We start from the raw sequence: 6,007 nt of genomic DNA on the forward strand, positions 1-6,007 counted from the left end.
TTGAGAGAAAGTGGCTGATGTAATAAACTAATAAAGTTTCGAGGGGGAATCCCGCAGGTCAACGATCATTTTTATAAAAGGGGAACAAAGAAAACAAACAAACGTCTCACTGGTGTTAATGAGGAACAGAAAGAGAAAGTATGTTATGAATGTTACATGTTACTCTCACTTTTAAGATCTGTAATATAAGGTCAGTCAGGGTATAGAGCAGCTGTGGCTTTCAGTTCCCTCCAACATCTCACTATGAAGTTACCTGTAATAACATTTGCAGAAGAGAGCGATTACCTGCATGTTATTAGTCAAATCCGGTAAGAGAGGAAAACGCTGAAACTATTAACAACCAAGGTCAAGAACTCCATTTTGCTTTAACCTCATGGCAGCATGGAAATAACCAAGTACATCTAATAATGCGTATTTGTCCGACCTAATTTGCATACACATTACACACGCAGCTCAGACGTGCAAAATGTGGCATGTCATCTGCAGTACCAAAGGGTTCATTTGATTATGAAAATCTGCTGTTGTTGTACATAGTGTCACAAATTTACATTTTGTCAAGTCAAGAGACATGTCTACCTGCTAAAATACCTCTCTATTCATTTAACACTTACTACTACACTGGATGAAGTTTGCAATTCACCATACACTGGAGAATAAATCATTTTAGTAAGTATTTGAAAGGTTTGATGACACTATTAAACTGTAAAAGACTATATTTAAATCAAGACATTTACATATAACTGCCTCAAAAACGTTCCAACCTTTGTAATTTTGGTGAGGAAAAACTGGCAGATGAAATGTACATTATTAATTTGATTGATATCTTAGTGAAATATTATATCCATAAAATGATAAGGCCAAAGTCTCCATCACGGGCTATGAAGCCTGAAAACAGCCATGAGGAGGTGCAGACGTCTAGTTTTCTCTCAGAACACTTAAAGTACAATATGCTGAAAGGTTATTAAGGATTCTTTTCCCAAAGATGCTGAAAACATTCTGCCTACTGCAGGTTTAAGCTACGGTTTTGGCCCTCCAAGGGAAAAAGTTTGGCCACCCCCTGGTTTAGAGCAATTTCTAGTAACTTTTGAAGACATTTCTAGACTTATGTAGGAAGTCTGGGGTTTTGTTTGTCAGACTGCCAATTCAGAAATCACCAGCAGTGTACACACTGAACTTTAACACCTTTCCTGTGCAAGACGTGACAAGGTTGAGAGACAGCAGCACGAATGCCACATTAAACCTGACACATAAACCTCAAAACGCCCATGCTTTTTCGTTATGACTGCTCAGTTTCCCCAACACATACATACATGCACTCAACCATCCTATGTGTTGCCTAAAGGCTCTCCTGTCCTCTCTAGTGGGAGCCAGCTGGCTTTCTGAAAGAGCACATTCTTCCATCTGCTGCTCAGCCACACAGTCACAGGAGACTCATCACTTTGCTGCTGAGAGAGCAGGGCGACACATAATGCCAACTAGACCACTGAGCCGACATTGAATGTCCAGCTGAGGTAAACACTTGAGGTCCACAAGGCTAACAAGCAGAGGTAAACTTGGGATCTAAGTCAGGGGTTTACATTTCTGTTAAAGTTTGCTTAAAATGCATCCCTGACAGGGGGTTACCCCTCTGTTAGACCTGAAAACTTGGCAAACAGACGGCATGAAGTCACCCACGATTGACACTGTAAACTACCAGATAAGAGACTACTGTAAAAAGATGTTATTTTACTTTGGTCTATCTGGTTCTTCCTCTGCAGTAATGACCAAATGTCTCCTCATAGATTAAAAAATGAACTGTAAGGCTATCTGGACGAGTTTAAGTCAGTCAAATCGCTTGACTGACCTAAAAAGCAGTAAATAGTACAAGCAGTTTATTAAAGCAGTACTTTTACTTTAATAAAAAATCCGTAATCTTTAATAAAACCCCAAATCTGCAGTTTATGTTTATACCTTACAAAACTAGGCATCGGCACCAACTTACATGAACATTGTTCTTATCCTCCTTTGACTCCATAAAATCAGTCCATGAATGAAAACATAAAACCACACAAGGAAAGTCTTGTTTTCTACCATTTCTCATTTAGGTATTTTAAGCATGTTCTACTTTGTAATTATGGGTGAATGTAAGTGTAAAATGTAATCATCCATTTGTTCCCAAACGTGTGGTTCAAGTCCTTTCAGAGTCTCCTCGATCAAGGAGATATTTCAATTTCACTGTTGATGATGCCCTCTATCAATATTAGTAAACTAAAGACTTATGTGCAGTCATATCCAACTAAAATTAATCTGTTTTTTAGGACAAAATGCAGTGAAATAACGCCTTTAAGAGAAGGTTTAGGACCTCAAATAACCCTGGCTTAAAGTTTTTCATATTACACCTTGAGTTTGTTATTATTGACACAGTAAACTACCAGATAAGAGACTCATGATGGAGACCATTAAAAACACTCTTAAGGTGCATGGAAAGGAACAATAATCATACATTGTTTTTAATGGTCTCCATCATGAGTCAATGTCTCTTATCTGGTAGTTTACAGTGTAAAAATAATAACAAACTCAAGGTGTAATATCAAGTTTAAATGGGAAATCCTCATGCTTTTGGAAAACGTGCGTCTCTAATGTTAAATGCATTAGTTGAGAATCAATACGATGTTTCAGAGCCCAACATGTGATTATTGTTCCTTTCCATGCACCTTAAGAGTGTTTTTAATGGTCTCCATCATGAGTCAATGTCTCTTATCTGGTAGTTTACACTCTTAAGGTGCATGGAAAGGAACAATAATCACATGTTCAGCTCTGAACATCTTATTGATTTCTCAACTAATGCATTTAACATTAGAGACGCACGTTTTCCAAAAGCATGAGGGTTTCCCATTTAAACTTGATATTACACCTTGAGTTTGATTGTTATTGACACAGTAAACTACCACATAAGAGACATTGACTCATGATGGAGACCATTAAAAACACTTTTAAGGTGCATGGAAAGGAACAATAATCACATGTTGGGCTCTGAAACATCTTATTGATTCTCAACTAGTGCATTTTAACATTAGGGACCCACGTTTTCCAAAAGCATGAGGATTTCCCATTTAAACTTGATATTACACCTTGAGTTTGTTATTATTGACACAGTAAACTACCAGATAAGAGACTCCTGATGGAGACCATTAAAAACACTCTTAAGGTGCATGGAAAGGAACAATAATCACATGTTCAGCTCTGAACATCTTATTGATTTCTCAACTAGTGCATTTAACTATTAGTGACACACGTTTTCCAAAAGCATGAGGATTTCCCATTTAAACTTGTGTTAGCCACTCATCCTGCTGCTAGCTCACTGCTAACAAGCGCTGTCTAACTAAAGTCTCCAAAACATTTGTATTAATAACTTTGTATTAAAGTGTGAATGGCAGCCTGTGAGTGTGTGGGAGCTTACCTCAGGTTGTGTGCGTGTGAAAGCCGGTTAAATCCGTATTATTCGTAGCGAGCATGTCTTCCAGCAGCAGCAGCAGGTCAACATGTGTCTGGTATCCAGCAGCAGCAGCAGCAGCAGACTGTGTGTGTAGACGTGTCTGGATAGCTAACAGTTAGCTAACAGTTAGCTAACCTGTAACAGTTAGTTAGCTCCACCGCCTCAAGATGTCGCTGTCACTGATCTACCGCTACCTGTTCAACCAGCAGACACTCAACACGGATCATATAACAGAATATCATCTTTTTTTTAAGCTATATAATAAACGAAAGATATATAAATACGCCGGTTAAGATTAACCCACGATGAGACGAGCGTTAGCATGTGGCTAACTGTCTGTCAAATGTGAAGTTAACTGTCAAAATGTCATCCTACTGCGCATGCGCGGTTTTTTTCAGGCACAGACAAAATTTCATAATATCTGCTGGACTTCTGCTTATGTTGCTAAATTTCTATATAAGATTTATGTTTTTCTCTATGTATATATTTTTATAAATATACTTTTTTTTTATTTTATTTTTTATTTATTCACACTTATGTATATTTGGATTATACACAGCTGCTTTATCAGGAAATATTAATAATAGAATAAAAAAAGCACTGCTCCCAGTAGACCACATACACACCAAAAACTGACAATAACCTTTTTCCTGTAAAATTTCTATATAAGATTTATGTTTTTCTTTTTTATATATATATATATATATATATATATATTTTTTTTTATTCACACTTATGTACATTTGGATTATACATAGCTGCTTTATCAGGAAATAATAATAATAATAATAATAATAATAATAATAATAATAATGATAATAATAATAATAATAAAAACAATTCATAGTTTGGCAAACAAATATAAAAAAAATATAAAAATGATAGTCTCCATAAATAAAGATACAAAATAAATAATAATAAATAAATAAATAAAAATGCCTTAAAAGAAACAGATGTTAGTTTTGGCTAAATTCACAATTAAATCAGTACAGCACTTTATCACATTGGTATTTTAAATAAGTAATATTTTATATAATATAATAATTACAGGAGCCCATTGGTTTAAAAACATGTCTGTCTATACATCGATTTTCGCTGTTATTGTTTCCATTTTTTCTTTTTTTTAAATATTTTTCTTATTCACACTCATGTACATTTGGATTATACACAGCTGCTTTATCAGGAAATAATAATAATAAAAAATTCATAGTTCGGCAAACAAACATAAAAAAAATATAAAAATGATATGCATCCACATCAAGAAGAGTCTCCAAAAATAAAGATAAAAAATAAATAATAATAATAATAATAAATAAAAATGCCTTAAAAGAAACTGATGTTAGTTTTGGCTAAATTCACAATTAAATCAGTACCGCACCATATCACATTGGTATTCTAAAATAAGTAATATCTTATATAATATAATAATTACAGGAGCCCATTGGTTTAAAAACATGTCTTTACATGGATTTTTGCTGTTATTGTTTCCATTGCGTCCACTTTTACTGTCTTGCAGTCTTGAAACACTGGTGGAAGATTTGATTTGTGGAAGATTTGATATAAACCTCAATGGTGAATGCAAAAAATGTTTGATGTTGCAGAAAAAGAGGGCTTTGGAGAACTTATTTTTTTGATTGCCATGTCGTGTCATATCATGTCATGATGCCACAGTTATTTCCAGACAGGCAAATGAATGGCAGCAACACTTTGAGGTCACTGATTTTTCTCAGCCACATGAAGAGTGGTTCACTAATGTAAAATGATATATATTTATATTACACTTTGGTCTATCTGGTTCTTCCTCTGCAGTCATGATCAAATGTCTCCCCATAGATTAAAAAATGAACTGTAAGGCTATCTGGACAAGTTTAAGTCAGTCAAATCGCCTGACTTACCTAAAAAGCAGTAAATAGTACAAGCAGTTTAGTAAAGCTGTACTTTTACTCCTCAAATCTGATGCATAGGTAAGTGTCAAATAAAACATTTTTTTCCATCAGTTGGATTCATGAAATAACACAAATGCTATCACTTAATTTAAAAGCAATGGCACTATGATATAATATAAAAAAATCCTTAATCTTTAATAAAACTCCAAATCTGCAGTTCATGTTCATACCTTCAAAAACTAGGCACCAACTTAAATGAACATTGTTCTTATCCTCCTTTGACTCCATAAAATCAGCCCATGAATGAAAACATAAAACCACACAGGGACAGTCTTGTTTTCTACCATTTCTTATTTAGGTATTTAAGCATGTTCTACTTCGTAATTATGGATGAATGTAAGTGTAAAATGTATTCATCCATTTGTTCCCAAACGTGTGGTTCAAGTCCTTTCAGAGTCTCCTCGATTAAGGAGATATTTCAATTTCACTGTTGATGATGCCATCTATCAATATAAACCACAATGAGAGACAACATCTAAAGATTGTAGAGTAAACTAAAGACGTATGTGCAGTTATATCCAACTAAAATTAATCTGTTTTTTAGGACAAAGTGCAGTCAAATAACGTTTGTATGAGAAGGTTTAGG

General features: G+C 34.6%; 1 protein-coding gene across 13 annotated transcripts in view; it reads right to left on the reverse strand.

Annotated features, from left to right (window-relative positions):
• LOC141766652 (suppressor of tumorigenicity 7 protein homolog) overlaps positions 1-3,574 on the reverse strand; it is a 62,609-nt gene extending 59,035 nt beyond the window's left edge. For all 13 annotated transcript variants that reach the window (XM_074633647.1, XM_074633657.1, XM_074633655.1 and 10 more), the window contains exon 1: positions 3,440-3,574. The gene's annotated coding sequence lies outside the window, so the exon portion shown is untranslated. The remainder of the gene's footprint in view (positions 1-3,439) is intronic.
• Between the last annotated feature and the right edge of the window lie 2,433 nt (positions 3,575-6,007).

Source organism: Sebastes fasciatus, chromosome 4 (assembly GCF_043250625.1).
Source record: "Sebastes fasciatus isolate fSebFas1 chromosome 4, fSebFas1.pri, whole genome shotgun sequence".
In the NCBI taxonomy this organism is placed as follows: Eukaryota; Metazoa; Chordata; class Actinopteri; order Perciformes; family Sebastidae; genus Sebastes; species Sebastes fasciatus.